The sequence below is a fragment of the Mauremys mutica genome, chromosome 1 (genome assembly GCF_020497125.1).
Source record: "Mauremys mutica isolate MM-2020 ecotype Southern chromosome 1, ASM2049712v1, whole genome shotgun sequence".
Lineage (NCBI taxonomy): Eukaryota > Metazoa > Chordata > Testudines > Geoemydidae > Mauremys > Mauremys mutica.
The window spans coordinates 304343113-304363261 of NC_059072.1; the positions used below are offsets into that span (position 1 = coordinate 304343113).

General features: G+C 45.0%; 1 protein-coding gene and 4 non-coding genes across 13 annotated transcripts in view; 2 read left to right on the plus strand and 3 right to left on the minus strand.

The window, feature by feature from the left end:
- Positions 1-20149, minus strand: part of ERICH6B (glutamate rich 6B) — a 119886-nt gene that overhangs the window by 75977 nt on the left and 23760 nt on the right. For 8 of the 9 annotated variants that reach the window (XM_045013282.1, XM_045013291.1, XM_045013327.1 and 5 more), the window contains 3 exons: positions 14260-14463; positions 6361-6445; positions 5929-6013 (listed from right to left, as the gene is read on the minus strand). The gene's annotated coding sequence lies outside the window, so the exon portion shown is untranslated. The remainder of the gene's footprint in view (positions 1-5928; positions 6014-6360; positions 6446-14259; positions 14464-20149) is intronic. The other variant, XM_045013267.1, reaches the window with a different exon arrangement.
- TRNAS-GCU lies at positions 17076-17157 on the minus strand. The gene has a single exon. It is a non-coding gene; the product is annotated as a tRNA-Ser (tRNA).
- On the plus strand, positions 17256-17326 carry TRNAG-CCC. The gene has a single exon. It is a non-coding gene; the product is annotated as a tRNA-Gly (tRNA).
- On the minus strand, positions 18913-18994 carry TRNAS-GCU. Its single transcript has one exon. It is a non-coding gene; the product is annotated as a tRNA-Ser (tRNA).
- On the plus strand, positions 19093-19163 carry TRNAG-CCC. The gene has a single exon. It is a non-coding gene; the product is annotated as a tRNA-Gly (tRNA).

The window sequence follows — 20149 nt, forward strand, 5'->3', positions numbered from 1 at the left end:
TATTATTTTGCAGAGAGTCTATCCAGTTTGGCCAATGTATATGGCAGAGGGGCGTTGCTGGCACATGATGACATATCACATTGGTAGATGTGCAGGTGAACAAGCCCCTGATGGTGTGACTGATGTGATTAGGTCCTATGATGGTGTCATTTGAATAGATATGTGGACAGACTTGGCATCGGGCTTTGTTGCAAGGATAGGTTCCTAGGTTAGTGGTTATGTTGTATAGTGTGTGGTTGCTGGTGAGTATTTGCTTCAGCTTGTGGGGCCGTCTGTAAGTGAGGACTGGTCTGTCTCCCAAGATCTGTGAGAGTGAGGGATCATCTTTCAGGATAGGTTGTAGATCTTTGATGATGCGCTGGAGAGGTTTTAGTTGAGGGCTGAAGGTGAGGGCTAGTGGCGTTCTGTTATTTTCTTTGTTAGGCCTGTCCTGACTTCTGGGTACTCTTCTGGCTCTGTCAATCTGTTTTTTCACCTCAGCAGGTGGGTATTATAGTTTTAAGAATGCTTGACAGAGATCTTGTAGGTGTTTGTCTCTGTCTGAGGGATTGGAGCAAATGCGATTGTATCTTAGAGCTTGGCTGTAGACAATGGATTGTGTGGTGTGTCCTGGATGGATGCTGGAGGCATCTAGGTAAGTATAGCAGTCAGTAGGTTTCCAATATAGGGTGGTGTTTATGTGACCATCGCTTATTAGCGCAATAGTATCTAGGAAATGGACCGCTTGTATGGATTGGTCTAGGCTGAGGTTGATGGGGGGATGGAAATTGTTAAAATCATGGTGGAATTCTTCGAGGGCTTCTTTTCCATGGGTCCAGATGATGAAGATGTCATCAATGTAGTGCAAGTAGAGTAGGGGCATTAGGGGTCGAGAGCTAAGTAAGTGTTGTTCTAAGTCAGCCATAAAAATGTTGGCATACTGTGGGACCATGCGCAGACCCATAGCAGTGCCCCTGACTTTGTCCTCACCCACAACTATTTCACATTTGGGGACAATATATACCTTCAAGTCAGCTGTATGTTCCAGTCTATGCATCCAATGAAGTGGGCTGTAGCCCACGAAAACTTATGCTCAAATAAATTTGTTAGTCTCTAGGGTGCCACAAGTACTCCTGTTCTTTTTGCGGATACAGACTAACACAGCTGCTACTCTGAAACCTGTCATTATACAGATTAAAGCACTGTTCTTTTCTGTTAATTATGTAACAACTAACCAATCATATTACACAGCTGACAGTTCCTTCCTATATTCTTGGGTGGTTTTCCTTTTAATCTTTCTAGTTATGAACATAAAACTCTAGTGATGATTGTGAAGGACAGATATAGAATTACTGGGCTTGTATTAGTGAAGAGTGTGAGAACTGACAGGCCTGCAGTTTGCATAGGGAAAAAAAATGATGAGGCATTTCAAAAATTCACTACATTGACTAAACAAATAGAATCTGTTGGAATTCATGTAATTTTTGTCCCATTACAACCGCTCTGGGAGCCTGTTTGCAGTGAGATTCAGAAGACATTGGAATCTCTTTTTGTAGCTTTTGCTGAAACTAAACTTAGAGTGGGTTATGGACATCTTTATACAATATCTGTTGTGTACAAAATGTTCTTCATACAAACACCATGGGTATTTTATAATTCAAAGTTCTACAAAATTCTTACAAGAAGTAAACATTCCACAACATGTCACAGCCTGAGATCTCACTTTATGTCAGTACAGACAGCACTCCATCATCTAAAGCATTGTCTAGACGGATGAAATTTTTAGGGACATCTCCCACCATTGCAGTAGTAGGGGCACTGCTTAAACTGACTGCTAATATTTTAGTCCTCGGGTCATGTAATCCTGCTCAAAGAAATGGTTGGAGGTTTCCTTACAAATTTCAGTGCAGGCAAGGCCATCACATCTCTTTCAAATGAATCTGTAGAACTCACATCATGGATAGTGACCTTTTGAGGGGGCAGTAGACTCCACCAGTCTCTCTCAGTCAGCTTCTGTCCTTATTCAATCCAATCCAAATTACAGTTGCATTTAAAAATTGTGTTGCCAGTTTAGCTATTAGATTTGGCAACTTTTTGGTTTCCCTAGTGAGAAAATAAGTGTCAAAGTGACCAGTGACAATCTAGCAACTTTCACTGCCAATTACAGTGACATTCAGAGAAAGAAGTCACCAATATGTATAGTCACAAAGTCATACGTGTGCAGCTTGATAGTGTTAAAAAAATCCATTCCATGCTCTTCTTACTACTTTCTTTTGCACACCAAGTCAATGTCATTACGTCTCAACTGAGCACATCTTGGAAAGGAATTACATTCCAGGGCTTCTTAGGCTGAGATCACTATAATCTGCAGGTGAGAAAAAGAAGTTAGTTGAGTCTAATTAAATACTTTGCTAAAGCCATGAACACTTTGGGCTTCCTCCCTGGAGGCACAGTGCCACTTCCCCATGGAGGCACAGTGTCCCTGCCCCATGGAGGCACATGGCCCTGTCTCATCCCACCCCACCTTCCATCCGTGCAGCTCTCCTCGCTGGCTAACCTGCCTCCCCGGCCTTGCCCGCTTCATTAGCCATCTTTCCCTGCATCATAGGGTGTGCTAACTACTACAGAGTAGCGAGAAAGAACACATTTGGCTAAAAACAAGCCCTGGCTAAATTGCTGCCCTCTCCAAAGTGTGCCTGGCTTTATAAAGGTATTTAATTAGCCTCCACAGACTTCTTTTCCTCTCCTAAGCAGGATACCCAGATGTACAGACACTCTTTTCCCAACCTACATATTATATAATTTTTTTAACATTAGCTTTAATAAAAATTTTATATCCGTTCTTATAAAAAAAAGAAGAGCAGGGAAAATATTTTATTAACCCTATTGAGCTGCTTGTGAATGATTTTGTGACTAAACTCGCCTGGGTGCACGCGCAAACATATGTATATATAATTCTCTGTTGAATTCTCTGGAAATTTTGTTTAGTGACATTTTTGACTCCTTTTGAGTGCTTAAATAGTTACATGTAGTGACTTTTCAAGGTTGGTCTGGTGACTTTCTGCCATATGGAGTTGGCCAGGGGCTGCCCTAGGCATTTTGCTGCCGCAAGCACGGTAGGCAGGCTGCCTTCGGCGGTATGCCTGCGGAGGGTCCTCTGGTCCTGTGGCTTCAGCGGACCTCCCGCAGGCACGCCGCCGAAGGCAGCCTGCCTGCTGCCCTCACAGCGAACGGCAGAGCGCCCCCCGTGGCTTGCCGCCCCAGGCACGCTCTCAGTGTGCTGGGGCCTGGAGCTGCCCCTGGAACTGGCAATATAGTGTTAACCTTAAACTCCAGCCATTGTCTATTGTCACAACAATAAAACTAAAAATCCTTGTAATATGGCAGCCCTTGCCTCTCTCCTCCCCCCAGAAATAATTAATAAATGTTAGGCTTGTTGCCAGAGACTCAGAAGAGACAATGAACATAAATAGCAAAAGAGGGCTCCTCAAACATTCAAGCGTTAAATGCAAAGATCAGACTAGTATGTTCTCTGAATGAGACAAAAATGTATGGAGCTTGATGTAGGATATACAAAGATACTGGAGTCGCCTAACTAAGAGGAAACTTGTAGGTGAAACACCTTAAAGATTTTAAAGATCATTTGGAAACCAGTGGAAGTCTCTCAGAAGAGGTATAATATAATCTTGACACCTTTAATGAGTAGCCCTGCTGTGGGATTCTGAAGCAGCTGAAAATGATATAGTTAGCGGGAAGATCAAAGACAAGAAAAGAGCAGTAGTTGAGAAAGAGAGTGACAAAATTATGGATCAAGGATTCTGTTTCTCCTTGAGATAACAGAGGTCTCAAGTTAGAAATATCCCTGAAAAGGCAATAAAAGGCTTTGACAACCTGATTGATGGGGGCATTACCACAAGTTCTGACATAAAATATGAGATGCTGCAGGTGCTTCATTTCTTCCCGGTGAAAACGATTAGCACAATGTAGTTTGCGCAGATATACTTGTGCAATGTTGTATTTATGTTTTCCATAAAATCATATGAATAGAGGCCTTTATAGTGAAATATAACTATCTGTACCAGTTATTTTATATATGTATGCTACTATGGGCATTTACATCAAAGCACTTTTTAACAAACCTTATGGCTAGGCAGGGTTTCAGTTCAGCCACAGGTGGCACATTTGCCTTTAATATTTGGAAAGTTCCTTAGTGATACTATTGTTTTTAAGAAAAAGTTGTGTCCCTTGCTATTTACTGATATTACATATGTTGAATATGAACCAAGCTTTGGTTTAGATTACTGTAAGTGGCCTTAGCTACAGTATTAAGTATTTTCCTTTAAATAGACTGGATTCAAGTTTGGAGTTGAAAGGACACAATTTTGCTCGCCATTAATGTTTACTTGTATTTTCCAGTTGGAAGCAGTTTCCTTTTCAATCACGGTACCTACCAAGAGATCTGCATCATGGCCTTGGTGATCAACGAGTACACGAACGCTCTTGGCTTCAACTGTGCATCGTAAATGGCACATCTGGCCAAATGCTGAGCAATTTCATAATATTGCAGCAGATCACAGGCCCTTGTGAGAAAGGCATGATTTTTAATATTTGTTGTAGACCAACTTCCTAAGCAGAGCTGAAGCAGAAAATGTTGCTGTTTTTAAATGGGAATATAAAATCTAATATATGGAAGTATACCTATCTCATAGAGCTGGAAGGGACTCTGAAGGGTCATCAAGTCCAGGTCCCTGCCTTCACAAGCAGGACCAAGTACTGATTTTGCCCCAGATGACCCCCTGAGAGATTGAGCTCACAAGCCTGGGTTTAGCAAGCCTATGCTCAAACCACTGAGCTGTCCCTCCCCACTTTGTAAGGGAGCCGTTTAGGAGTTTTAGCAAGGAAATTTTCTCAACGTCATTGATGGTGAACGAGGAGTTCGGAAGCTGTGCTGTTAAATCTGCTATCTGGGAATTATGTATACTGTTAGCAATATATTTTTTATATATATATATATATATATATATATTTGAAAATAAAGCAACAAGCATTATATATATATATATAAATAAATGCTTGTTGCTTTATTTTCAAATATATATGAAAGAGTCAACAAAAAGGAAATATTACAGTGTGAGTGAGTGAGTGAGTGAGTGAGTGAGTGTGTGTGTGAGAGAGAGAGAGAGCGAGAGAGCGCGCGCACGCGCTCTGGGAGGCGAGACAGACAAAATCTTTCTTGGGGAAGAGAGAAAGTGAGCGATGTTTGAGAGCTGAAAGGTGTAGTGGTGGGATTTGGGGGGAAGGGGAATGAAAGACTGAAGTTTTTGTGAGGAGGGGAAGGTGGACTTTTGGGAGGATGATGAATGATATGGAATTTTTGTGGTGAGAGTTTTCAAGGCAGGAAGAGAAGAAGGAAGAGAATCTACCTTAAAGATACTTGTGAAGCATTTTCTTTTGTGCAGTTTGTTTGTTTTGGAATGTGCCAGATTTCACCAATTAATTTCCTCTTGGAAAATGTCCTCCAGGCCTCACTACAAGGGCCTGATCCTTTTCCTTGATGAATGCCCCTGAACATCAGCTTGAGTTGCTTTCCTTCATGTCTGCAAATTACTCAGGGGGGCTGATCCTTTGAAGTGCAGAACACCTTCAACTTCTGTTCACTTTAATGGGAGGTGAAGGGGCTCAGCACGTTGCCGAATAGACTCTAATTTGGGGGCTAGTGAAAAGACACTGTGAACCACTTTGTATCTGTCAATTAGGCCTTGCCGTGATAGGTCTCCCCAGCCACTCTTTACCACTGTTCCAGAACGTGTCTGCACCCGTCTCCCATACACAGAGCTGGCATACAGACAGCTGTCAGTCCCTTTTCCTGAGAGTGTGGAGTTTGGAAGAGTGAGCTGGATTCCATTCTGCGTCATCAACAGAACTGTTAACAAAATTCCAATTGCTCACCAATTTCTCTCCTCTGTTACAACTCTCCCCAAATGCTTGTTTGTATTCCAAGAAGCTTGTCATTTAACCAGTCATATTTTTATTCCTGTTGAAATAGAGAAAATAAAAATAAATGTTTTTCAAAAGAAAAAAAATTGCATTTTTTTTCTCTTTTACTTGCAAATGGAGCAAATTTAATACATGACCCATTGAGACACAGGGAATGTGGAAGTCCATGGTGACACTTTTACAGAGTCCTTTTCAAAACAGGACAACACTTTGCTTTCTTGCTGGAAGGAATTTTCCATTAATATATCAATGGCTTTTAGCTCCCTTATAAAGTAAAGTACCATTTTAGAAGGAAAGTTACAGAAAACAGGCTCATCAATTCATACCAAAATTATAAATCTGACATGCAAGACAGAGGCAATCATTTTCTACATCTTCACATACCTTCCAGTACAACTTTCAGTACTGTCAACTCTTCTGACTTTATCTCTCGACAACTCTCATGGTGATTTATTTGAAGGCCCAGATCCTGGAATCATGTGGTTGTAAGAAAATCATAAAAAAATGTAAGTTTCTACCCTTCATAGTTGTGAAGAAAAGCTTGAAAATATGACTCAGAAACCTGAAGACAAATAAAAAGAATCAATGTTTTCTTTATTTATCACAATTTCATGATTTTGGGGCAGGCTGACTCATGATTGTGCTTGGGGTCAGCAATACTGAACTCTGACAATGAGACTGTACAGTACAGATGATAATGATATTTTTGATCTATAAGGCATGGCAACAAAGATGAAGGTGCCCTGCCAAAACTGCTGAAGTTTTGGCAACCACTATTTGCAAATCAGTTTAGCCATGTCTATAAATAGGAAAGCAATGCACACATGTAAGTAGTTGTACATCCTCTCAGAAGAAAAATGTTGGTCACTATGCATTCTGTGTGACTTTGGATGCTAACTTATTATTCTGTGTAAGCTCTCTGGGACAGGGACTGTGTTTTTTCTCTGTGTTATCCACCATCTAGCACAATAGGGTCCTGGTCCATGCAGAGGCTCCCAGGAACTACTGCAATAAAAATAGTCCATCAATAATAAACTGTTCATACAAAAATCCATGTTTGTGCAGACATAATTTTCCACTTAGAAGATAGGAAATGGCAAGGTTCCACATGGATCATGAAAAACTATCATTTACTAGATGTTAATACAAGGTCTACCACAGTGGGTCCCTGACCTGGCTGGCCTCTAGGCACTATCACAATATCAATGTTCAATAGTAATAAGAATGATCATTTACATTATTTTCATGACCACTGTGACCCAATATATTCCTATTGCTTTGCTTCTTCCTACAAAACTGTATGAGATAAAGTAACATTGTTTTCAGGTGAAAGGTGATTAGATCTATTTCTGTCACAGCCTGTTCTGATTGGTACAGGTTACTAATTTTGTTGATAAGTAATGTCTGATGGTTTCTAATGTGGACAATCTGCTAGTGTCTGTGTTGAGGCTACAAACACACTTTGCTTTGATATTCCAGACATTTAAGGCCCACTTTTTTAATCCATGTAGCACTGTAATCCACATAGCACTGTCTCTTTCCATTGCATACTAAAGTCCAAATCCTGAGGACACTTCTGTGGCTAAAAGCAGCTTCAGAGTTATGGTAGGGGGCCAAAGCAATGGAGGCCCCTGCACACAGGGACTTGGCAGAGCTTCCAGAGTGCATCCCGGACCAGTGAGGGGCTGTGTCACTTTTGCCCTGCAACCTGGAGTGCCTCACAATGTTTTGCTAAGATGCAGATCTGTTCCTGCTCCCCTTCCTTGTCAAAAAGAATGGCCATTTGAAAGGTGATTGCCCATCAGCTTTGATGACACCTGCTAGAGGCATCAAATTGTCCTTTGTCTTTGAGAAACTAGTTTACCCAGATTTGTCTGGTTAGCCCATTTCAGACCTAATTTTCGCTTACATTTATAACTTTACATATAATGTCACTACACACATTTCATCATGCTATTATTGACGAGTAAGATATTAGTTTTCAAATGATACCTCACAAGGCATATTTTGTACAAAGATTATTACAATAGTGTGTAGGGTGTGAATACAGGGTGCGAATACAGGGTGCATTCGATCACAGCACTGTCTCTTTCCATTGCACACTAAAGCTAAAGTCCAAATCCTGAGCACACTTCCATGGCTAAAAGGAGCTTCACAGTTATGGGTCTGCTGCACTAGGGGGGCAAATAGAGTGACCAGACAGAACATGTAAAAAATCAGGATGGGGGTAGGGGGTAATAGGAGCCTATATAAGAAAAAGACCCAAAAATCGGGACTGTCCCTGTAAAATCGGGACATCTGGTCAGCCTAGGGCCAAAGCAACAGAAATCCCTGCACAGGGTCTCTTGGCATAGCTTGCATGCCATGGAGAAGATCACCATGATGGGACTCCATAGTTTGTGCAGAGGAAACAATGTGGGAATGTCAAGGGTGGCCAGTGGGTCCTGCACAGCATGAATCCATTTGGCCACAGAGCTTAGGAGCTACAGCAGGTCAGCTCTATTACTCACTCCATATACTCTAGTAGCGGTCACGTCCCAGCTTCATTACTGGACAAGTGAAAGAGAAGTTACGGTGCTAGCTGAGGGGAGGGTAACTAGATATCCTGATTTTATAGGGACACTCCTGATATTTAGGGCTTTATCTTATATAGATGCCTATTAGCCCCCACCCCCTGTCCTGTTTTTCACACTTGCTGGCTGGTCACACTAGCTGGGGAAGTGAGGATTCTCTCTTCCAACCCCTCACATAGTTTCCTCATGCAAACTTTTCCTTAACCTTTGCTTGCCTGGTCAGGAATTGGGCCTGAGTCATCAAAGGAAAAAATAATGAAACTTCTTCAGTGAATTGTTTTTATTTATCACAATGAGATTTTGGTTTTGTAGATGTTGTATGTGCAGTTTCTCTATTGGAGGGGTAAGAAACAACAAGGACAGTAGATTATAGGGGTCACTTCTTCCACCTTTACTCATGTTGAGATATATCTGACTGCAAAAAGTCCCACTGATGAGGCTGTTCATGGAGTAAGGTGAGAAAGGGTAGCAGAATCAGGCCCATTATAATTAATAATGCTTAGCAGAAAACATGTTATTGCTTGTGGGGAGGGAAGTGGGAAATTTTTTATTATTTGAGTGTTAATTGGCAGTAAGTGAAGGTTTGCTAGATTATGCCAGCAGATGTTGCTTTATGACTATATTAATGTTAATGATTTCCTCCTGCTGCATGTGAAAACTATTTAACCTATCATTGTATACTATCATTGTATAGTTTGCCTCCTGTTATTTGAGCTCCAGTTGTTTTTCTGAGTGTCACCCAAGTGGGGTGGGTATTTTGTATAGATGTTCTATAGGTAGTTTAGTAGGAGTTGCAATTACTACATTCCATTTATAAAATATTCCTTTTGCAACCTCTAGTTACATAGGCCAAGATCCTCAAAGGTAAATGAAAGATAAAATCAATGGAAGTTAGGAGCATATATACTTTTGGGGATCTGGGCCATAGGCATCAATGGTTAAATGTAATAAATTAAAGATCGAAGGAAATGACTAAGAACAGCAGCTTTTCTGGCTGCAAAGCCTTCTTCAGGATTAGATAATATGTCCAAAATTGCTTGTGTGACTGCTGACAATGGTAACGGGGGACCAAATATTTATTCTCATATTGTTGAAATCTCTCTATTTTTCCTGCATGCCATTAAAAAAGCACCACTATGGGATTTAAGAAAGAATTTTCAAGCAGTTTGAAGCATGGGCTGAACAGGTGTTAGAACTGCATTCATTGGAGCAAGGTATACTTTGGCCTCATGAAACCCATGCAAGTATTAAAAAGGCAATCAAGGGGTAAACCGATGACAGCTGAAGAGTTTGGAATCATCTCACATTAGCTCCACCCCATAATTTGATTTTTGTTGTGATTCTATATTCATTTTTACTGTGTTATTATTCATGTATCTGGCACTGCAAACATACATGATACCATCTAGCAGTAGGCAATTGTTATCTGCCCCAAAGGACCTATACTCTTATTATTAATGATTAATTTATATTGTACTAGCACCTAGCAGCCTCAGTTAAGGATCAGGGCCAACTGTACACATGTTGCATTGCTGAATCACCTGCACCGTGATTGGATTAGCAGGAAAGATGTGTGTGGTTCCAGTCCTACTCTCTCATCCAGGAAAACCATGCGCTACATTCAGTGCAGAAATTGCAATGAGAAGGGCAACAGATGTGGCTGGAATGGAATGGTTTCTCTGCCTTTCTAGAGTTACTTCTGTAAGGGCAACCGCATGCCCCTATAGGTTGTAGTTGGGTACAGGCTTTTTTGATGGAGGCCTACATTTGCCATGTCTTTAGGCATCTGTAGCATTTTATAGAGGCAGCAATGCCACCTGCTGCTCTACTACACACTGTTGGCACTGCCAGGATTGTCTGTGACCACTTATTAGAGATTTCCCTGCTTATATGGCACTTGAGGTCTTCTGAATATCTGACCCACACAGGTATAGTGAAAAACAGATGGGGAAATTCTGGAAGGCTTCAGATACTATGATAATGATGGTGTTACAAGAACGTTACAAAACAGAATGGAATATTACAGAATGGGAAGTGCCCATTGCAGCATGAATGCGTCTCAGAATAAGAGGCTGTTCAGTAATTTGTTGAAGGATAAGATAATAGGCATTTGGCCTGTGCAGTATAAATAAGCTATTCAAGGAGTATGAGACAGAATGGAGAGAAACATGGAGTCGGGGGAAGGACAAGGTGATAAATGAGGCAACAAGGAATCAGATCCTACATAGGTCAGATCAGGGGCGGCTCTAGACATTTCGCCGCTCCAAGCACGGCAGCATGCTGCGGGGAGCACTCTGTCGGTCATCGGTCCCACGGCTCCGGTGGACCTCCCGCAGGCATGCCTGCGGAGGATTCGCTGGTCCCGCGGCTCCACCGAAGCTGCGGGACCAGAGGACCCTCCACGGCTTGCCACCCCAAGCACATGCTTTGCGTGCTGGGACCTGGAGCCGCCCCTGGGTCAGATCCTAAGGCAGAGGTTGAAGGAGATGATGTGACGTTATTGATATAAATGGGGACCATATAGAACATGGGTTGCAACCAAGGTCCTGTAGTGGCACCAAACCTTGGGTAAAGGGGGTCATCTAAGGTGTCTAAGACCAGGTTCTGGGTTGCTGGTTATGATTATGCTGTCTGTATGTCTGCGTATCATTTTGTAGTTGAAGTTATAAGTATTGGCTCTGTAATGTCTGTATTCTGTATTATGCTCTGCCTCTGGGAAGTGTCCCAGACAAAGCTGATGTTAGCCCGGCATAGCTGGCTTGATGGCCGATTAAAGGGCCATCGGCTACACAATTGACCCATGGAGGGAAGGCAGACACGCCTTGTGACTCAGCAAAGTATGCAGGGACTGGCCCATGTGACTCCAGGCTCCATTTTGCTGTAATTTTCCACAGTGAAGACAAAGGGATTCTTACACCTGGAAAAGTCTATATAAGGCTAATGCCTCATCTCCATCTTGTCTTCAATCCTGCTTCTGACCTCTGGAAGGACTTTGCTACAAGCTGAAGCTCTGCACGAAGGACTGTTGACCCATCCCAGCGGGGGATGTTCCAGAGACTTAATCTGAACCTGCAGTTTACTCCAGCACTGCTGCAAGCCTGAACTAAGAACTTTGCCATTACTGTATGTAATTGATTCCATTTAACCAATTCTACCTCTCATCTCTACCTTTTTCCCTTTGTAAATAAACCTTTAGATTTTAGATTCTAAAGGATTGGCAACAGCGTGATTTGTGGGTAAGATCTGATGTGTATATTGACCTGGGTCTGGGGCTTGGTCCTTTGGGATTGAGAGAACCTTTTTCTTTTATTGGGGTGTTGGTTTTCATAACCATTCATCCCCAGGACGAGTGCACTGGTGGTGATACTGGGAGACTGGAGTGTCTAAGGAAATTGCTTGTGTGACTTGTGGTTAGCCAGTGGGGTGAGACCAAAGTCCTTTTTGTCTGGCTGGTTTGGTTTGCCTTAGAGGTGGAAAAACCCCAGCCTAGGGCTGTAACTGCCCTGTTTAAGCAATTGGTCCTGATTTGGCACTCTCAGTTGGGTCCCGCCAGAATCGCTCCGTCACAGATGAAAACAGAGAAAGAGGGACCCTCCTCCACATATACCCCATAATATGGAGTGCCCCAGACAGTGGAAGTGATTATGGCCATGAAATGTACCAGCATCTTGTGAACTATGGAAGAAACACCATGTTTTTCAGTATTGGCACAATACAACAATGTTTCAAAAGGCACCGGTGAGCATGTATCACTCTCCATACTTTAATAACAATACCTGTAAGAAATTAATATACCTCCATTTTGGCAATTTATTTCAACAAGGAGATGGACACAGAACAAAAACCAAATGAGACTAGGGGGATATGTTCATATTCTCATGTAAGTTAAAGAGAACTGAAATCATGGGCAATTCATTTCAGTGTAGGTGGAGCTGGTAGTGTCATCTATAGATCAGATTGCCTAACAATTTCCATCATAACTGTGTTCAATTGCTTAAAACTTTGCCAAAAACTTTAATCATTTGGGCTGAGATTTACCAGGCCTGAAGTCTGCCTCAGGTTGATTTTTTTTTCTGTATCAACTAAAATAGCTCAGCCACTTCCAAGCATGATGTTAGAGAACAATATGTTGTTTTGACCATGCTAAAAATTTTTCAGCTGTTCCACTGAGATGCTCTAGCATCTCCATACCCTGGAGCAGGGATTTATAATTTGGTGGGGGGTTGCCCTAGTGTCAGAGATGTAATTTTTATTAGGTGTGTGAAAATCTGTCCAAGGTATACGCCTTTGAAACTCTTATTTAGCACATGCTCAGTAGAGGTTTATTCGAGTTTGGTCTCTACATTTTCTGAAGATTCCATCTGTACAGAGGATGCTCCAGCCCCACACAGCTCCTACATACTGACTAGATTTGGCATGTACCATCCCCACAGAGCTTCCAAGCATGCTCCATCCTCGAGCTGTAGGCACTGAGCAGGATTGCCCCTGCCGTTGTCCCTCTAGGAGGCAGAATGCTCAAGCTGTGGTACCAGTCACTGCAACTGAGAATAGGGAGGCTGTTTCTCTGGTGTTCTAACTGCTCCCTCTGCACAGCAGGTATGCCAGGCACTCCATGTGGCCCGACTCAAATGTAGAGGGGTGAAGAGCAGAGAGGTGAGGTGACAGAACAGGAATAGGGGATGGAAGATGAGTAGATGCATCGAAGGGGACAGAAGCTGGAGGGAGAGAATGAGGATAGGCACTGGGGTGGTGGTGGTGATGAGGGGGACAGGCCATGGGGACAGAGCAGCATGGTCTATATCTACTGGAGAACACTCCCTTCCAGAACTTGAAATTGAACCCAACTGATTCCTGAGTCTAAACATTCCTCTGTGGTTAGCAAATAGCTGTGAAACCCATTGGTACACTGTTATCTCCTTCCTCTATAATGCTATTTCACATAAAGGACAACAGTCTACTATTGCTACCAGCTACCCTGGTACTGGATGTGGTAGAGGTTTGACTGTGGTTCTAAAGGGTCTAAACCTATGTGGGTGTCATATGATGGAATATCTGTTTTTTCATTTTGCTTTCCCCCAAATGTAGGAAATTACATTTAAAAAACCAAAACAAGCCCTACTTTAAAAGCATGTTAAGGTTGCAAAGTCAAACTCAAAAATCAGGAGATACTAGAATTAAGAGTGCCTGTTCATCTAAATAACAGGAGTCTCTTTTTTGAGAGGTTTCCATCATGTGTTCTCATTTAACTGTGCTATTTCAGTACTTCCATAGGTTTGTAATGTTTCTCTTCATGTTTCTTCGCTTAATATTAGAAGTAGCACTGTTTATAGTATGTTGTCTAGTAAATCCTAGTGAGACTAAATTTTAAGGCCTCTTTAGCTCAGTCAGCTTTATAGCTTGGATAAAACTAAATTGTTAGATTTTAGTAAACCTGGTCCTTATTATTTCTGGAACTGGTTTGATAATGAATTAAATTAGTACTGTGTGGCCATCACATGTTGTTTGATAAGTGTTCCATTTTAATTAAGAAGTAGCTAATGGATAATTAATAGAGAGGATTACACACCAAGCTAATTTGATGATTTTAAAATTTAGAACGTAGAGGCTCACATAAATCACTATTAGGGGTTTTTTAATAAGCTGAAACCTCAATTTTCTCAATGTCAATCAAAACTGGAACTGATGACATTCCTCATCAACCCACTGATACCTGTTCCACCAGCCCTGGTTGCTTCTTAGGAAGAATCCCTGTATTCAGAATGTGGGCCAAATTCAGACCTGCTGTAAGTGGGTGTGCTTCAGTGAGGTTCAGGCGTGTCTCAGTTAGACCCTGTATGTGCATTGCCTGCCTTGATCTCGGAGAATCTCAGCTACTTCCTTCTGATCACAATTTTCACAGTTCTGGCCAGAGGACCTGTCATAAATAAACAGATCAGGGTTAAGGTCTCTTACCTGGAAAGGGTTAACAAGCTCAGTAACCTGAGAAACACCTGACCAGAGGACCAATCAAGGGACAGGATAATTTCAAATCTCTGTGGAGGGAAGCCTTTGTCTGTGTTCTTTGTGTAAGTGTTTGTGCTCTCTTTGGATCTAAGAGAGGCCAGTCATGTCTCCAAGTTCTCCTGGAGTAGTTCCTACTATCCAATAGTGAGTATTAATTAAAAAGGTGGATTAGTCTTATAATTTGATTTCTACATTTGCAATTGTGTGTTTGCTATAGAATTTCTTTACTTCTGTACTGTTATTGCTTTTACTGAGAAAGAAAGGAGGGGGAATTCTCTCCAGAGATGGATAAGTTTAGACCCTGTATTTTTGCATCCTGGTAATACAGAGACAGTTACTTTCTTTTTATTCTTTAATAAATCTTTTCTGTTAAGGACTTGGTTGATCTTTCCTTGGGTAAATTCTCAGGGAAAGGGGAGGAGGGAAAAGGAAGGCATCCCTCTGTAGTTGGATCCCGGTATCTCTCCTAGGAAAAGGGAGGGGGGAGGAAGCAGGGGGGAATGGTTTATTTCTCCTAGGTGTAAGAACTCCATGGATTTGGGGCTCTTGGGATCCCCAAAGATTTTGGGGAAGGACTGTGTCCCAATACACGTACATTATTGGATGGTGGCAGCTTTTACCAGATCTAAACTAGGATTTAAGTTTAGAAGGATCCATGCAGGTCCCCATCTTGTGAACCCAACAGCTCCAAGTGGGGGTGAGACCTATGACAGGACCCAATTTAAGTAACAAAGAACAGCATTCAGGTGTCAGGCACCTTGTGCAGCCTCTGTGCAGTCCAGACACAACTGCAACCCCTACCTCAGGATGTACAGGGGCTGCTCCATCTCTAAGTCTCCTGGGGGCACCCAGCCCTCAAAAGGGGCTGTGGTGGAGCAGGCAGGAGGTGAGACAAGCCACCACTCAAGAGGTGCTAAGGGTATTGGACGATATTAAACAAATATATTATCTATTTTCCCCAGTCATGATTAAAATAAAGATCAGTGACTGAAAGAAATATTAACCAAGGCCAACTTGCTAGGAAGTAAAAGTCATTCCCAATTGAAGAGGCAGAAACTCTAAGGAGTTTCATTTTCATGTCTTATTTATATACACATGATAGCACAGCCATGTATTTGTTGCTTTCAGTACAAGATGTGGGATGTAACAACACAAACACTGAAATTTCCAAAAGATATGTCATGCCATAGTAGACATCACACATTTTCCTTCAGTTTGCGAACACAGTATATTTCACACCTGAGAGGATAAAAAAAGTAGCATGTAACACTTATCTATCATAGTGATTAGCATTCTCTAAGCACTTTAAAATGTGAACTAAATAATCTTCACAACATTTCTGATGAATAAATATTATTATACTGTAGACAGGCCAGACTCACCCCTGCAGCGCCTCCTGCTGGTGACTCTGGGGAATTAGCTCATTCCAGCACTGGAGCGCCCTCTGCAGGCCAGTGATCCTCCTGTCCTCTGGCCCGAGTCCCTCCCTGGACCCCAGTGCCCTTTCACATGGGGTGCTGCCCCCTGGCAGTAACCCCTTTCTCTCTGGGTCTCCCCTCCTCAGGGAACCCCCACCCTCTATCCCCACCTTGCCTCAGTCTATGGCTACTGCCAGTCATTGTCTAGCCCCACGTCCTGGGGCAGACTGCAGTATCAGCCTACTCATCACTGGCAAGGAGGGTTTGGACCTGCTGACTTGGCCTACCCCTGCGCTGCCCTCCGCAACCACCAGTACCTGTTAGCCCAATGCTAGGCCACAGCCTGGGGCTTTCCAGGCTGGAGCTCTGCAGCTTTTCCCCAGCCCTGCTTCACTCAGGTAGCCAGTCTCTAGCTTACTGCAACCAAGCCCTTCTCTCTCTGAAGACAGAGAGAGACTATCTGTGCTTGTGGCTTCCCCGGCCTTTTATAGGGCAAGCTGTGGCCTGATTGGGGTGTGGCCCAGCTGCAGCCACTATCCCAATCAGCCAAGCTTTTAGAGTAGCAGTTCTCAAGCCCTGCCAGGCCGCTTTTAAATCCCTCATCGCAGGTGCAGGGGTCCACCCTGCTACATATACCCATTGCAAAGGTGAGGAAAGAGGCACAGAAAAGTGCTGCAAAAGGTAACTGCTCAGAGAAGCAAACGGTTTCCTTTGCCTAGGGCAGACCTCTTTTCCCGACTCCCCTTGACGCGCCTGGCTTCAAGACATTGCAGTCATCATTCCGGCCTCTAGCCGGAACTCTTCATACACACCGGGGGGCGTACAGCAGCGGGCAAGAATAGCAAGGATCGGGGAGGTCTCAGTTTTTCAAGGAAACGTTCCGGGACACCGTTAAGATCCAGATCGAAAGCATAGCGCGTCAGGCTACGCTGAACTGGTCTGGAACTTGTGTCCTCAGACCAGTGAGCCCCTTCTCTTTTGGCACAAGGATCCGCTTTCCTGGCGGGTGGGCTTCTCTTGTTCGTTCTAGGAGTCGCTTGGGCGGCAACGGGCAGAAGTTGCCGGGAGGAAGGACCCCGTAGCCAAAATGGCAAGGGAAGGGTGACGACGAAGGTGGGATTCGAACCCACGCGTGCAGAGCACAATGGATTAGCAGTCCATCGCCTTAACCTCTCGGCCACCTCGTCAGCTGAAAGGCCGCCCCTGGACACCAGCTCTCCTTTGATCGGCCGACGCCGGCCGCCCGACGCAGGATGAGACGCCTTAGGAAGAGCAGGCTGCCAGCGCGCCAGTGGTGTAGAGGCATCATGCAGGATTCCCATTCCTGCGAGCCGGGTTCGAGTCCCGGCTGGCGCAAACCTGCTGGGCCCATGGCCGCGTAAGGTCCTTCTCTTGCGTTGGTGCCTGGGAGCGGGAGGAAAGGCCCAGAGCAATAACTCAGTCATCTGACCCCAACCCCCCTCCAAAAGAAGGGAAGGCTCAAGACCAAGGTTCCCTTCTAAGTGGCAGCGAGGAGGAGGGGTCCTACAGCTTTGCCATTGCAGCCAAGCAAGCAGGGCGTCCAGGTAGCTGCTGTCCTTTGGCAGCCAAAGACAGGCACCCAAGCCAGCTGGAGAAGAAGTGTCAGTGAAAGCCTGTGCGCTTGCCAGTAGCGCTGAGGCCTGTTGGGAGATTCCTCTTCTTGCGAGCCTGACGGGAGACCCGGCTGGCCCGAGAGGCACTGTGGCGTTGTCCCGCTTGGGTCACCTCTTGCCCAGGCCCTTCCACAGAACAGTACAAGGAGCTGGCTTTCCCTTCTCTTCCTAGGTGAAAGAGCTTTACCTTACCAGGCTTCTCACCTAGCTTCACTTCCCAGAGACTTCAAGCCTTCCTTGCTTGAAGGGCTCAGCTTGCAAGCGCTCTGGCGCCTTGTGGCTGTCTAGCGATGGATGCCAAAGATGGCTTCTCTCCTCCAAAGTTCCAGCACCTTCTTTCAAGGGGCAGGATGACCTTCTGCTCTTCTTCCCTTCCTCTGCGCTTCCCAGCCCCCTGCTGATTTCTATGGAAACGAGGCTTCCCTGGCTTTGCCTCCCCCCTTACTCCATTTCTTTGGAGACAGGGAGCTAGCTGCCTTCCCTCCTGTTTGGGGGGAAAGCCTGCTTCTCCCTTGCTTTGCTCCCAGGCTGTAAAGCAGAAGATCAGGGAGTCTTCCTAATTCCTCAGCTAGTGGTAAGACCTCCATTTCACCAGGATATTCATCACCAGTGTGCGAGAGGCTTCCAGAAAAGACCTTGCTCAATACCCTTTCAGACTACAGTACTATCTGATACAATCAGTTGAGTCAGTTCTTTATGACTTGAAGTTCAGACCCCCGTCTTTCTAGACCAGTCAGCCTTGGCAATGCAAAGTAAAACCCAGACCAAGCTTCTCTCTCCTGCTGGGTGGAGACGCCATGCTCTCGTCTCCTCTTCTGCTTGTTAGCCTGAGAGCTTTCTCTACCTCCTACGTCAATGACCCTGGATTCTCTCTGCCTGGCGAGCGGGCTGCTCAGAGAAGCAAACGGTTTCCTTTGCCTAGGGCAGACCTCTTTTCCCGACTCCCCTTGACGCGCCTGGCTTCAAGACATTGCAGTCATCATTCCGGCCTCTAGCCGGAACTCTTCATACACACCGGGGGGCGTACAGCAGCGGGCAAGAATAGCAAGGATCGGGGAGGTCTCAGTTTTTCAAGGAAACGTTCCGGGACACCGTTAAGATCCAGATCGAAAGCATAGCGCGTCAGGCTACGCTGAACTGGTCTGGAACTTGTGTCCTCAGACCAGTGAGCCCCTTCTCTTTTGGCACAAGGATCCGCTTTCCTGGCGGGTGGGCTTCTCTTGTTCGTTCTAGGAGTCGCTTGGGCGGCAACGGGCAGAAGTTGCCGGGAGGAAGGACCCCGTAGCCAAAATGGCAAGGGAAGGGTGACGACGAAGGTGGGATTCGAACCCACGCGTGCAGAGCACAATGGATTAGCAGTCCATCGCCTTAACCTCTCGGCCACCTCGTCAGCTGAAAGGCCGCCCCTGGACACCAGCTCTCCTTTGATCGGCCGACGCCGGCCGCCCGACGCAGGATGAGACGCCTTAGGAAGAGCAGGCTGCCAGCGCGCCAGTGGTGTAGAGGCATCATGCAGGATTCCCATTCCTGCGAGCCGGGTTCGAGTCCCGGCTGGCGCAAACCTGCTGGGCCCATGGCCGCGTAAGGTCCTTCTCTTGCGTTGGTGCCTGGGAGCGGGAGGAAAGGCCCAGAGCAATAACTCAGTCATCTGACCCCAACCCCCCTCCAAAAGAAGGGAAGGCTCAAGACCAAGGTTCCCTTCTAAGTGGCAGCGAGGAGGAGGGGTCCTACAGCTTTGCCATTGCAGCCAAGCAAGCAGGGCGTCCAGGTAGCTGCTGTCCTTTGGCAGCCAAAGACAGGCACCCAAGCCAGCTGGAGAAGAAGTGTCAGTGAAAGCCTGTGCGCTTGCCAGTAGCGCTGAGGCCTGTTGGGAGATTCCTCTTCTTGCGAGCCTGACGGGAGACCCGGCTGGCCCGAGAGGCACTGTGGCGTTGTCCCGCTTGGGTCACCTCTTGCCCAGGCCCTTCCACAGAACAGTACAAGGAGCTGGCTTTCCCTTCTCTTCCTAGGTGAAAGAGCTTTACCTTACCAGGCTTCTCACCTAGCTTCACTTCCCAGAGACTTCAAGCCTTCCTTGCTTGAAGGGCTCAGCTTGCAAGCGCTCTGGCGCCTTGTGGCTGTCTAGCGATGGATGCCAAAGATGGCTTCTCTCCTCCAAAGTTCCAGCACCTTCTTTCAAGGGGCAGGATGACCTTCTGCTCTTCTTCCCTTCCTCTGCGCTTCCCAGCCCCCTGCTGATTTCTATGGAAACGAGGCTTCCCTGGCTTTGCCTCCCCCCTTACTCCATTTCTTTGGAGACAGGGAGCTAGCTGCCTTCCCTCCTGTTTGGGGGGAAAGCCTGCTTCTCCCTTGCTTTGCTCCCAGGCTGTAAAGCAGAAGATCAGGGAGTCTTCCTAATTCCTCAGCTAGTGGTAAGACCTCCATTTCACCAGGATATTCATCACCAGTGTGCGAGAGGCTTCCAGAAAAGACCTTGCTCAATACCCTTTCAGACTACAGTACTATCTGATACAATCAGTTGAGTCAGTTCTTTATGACTTGAAGT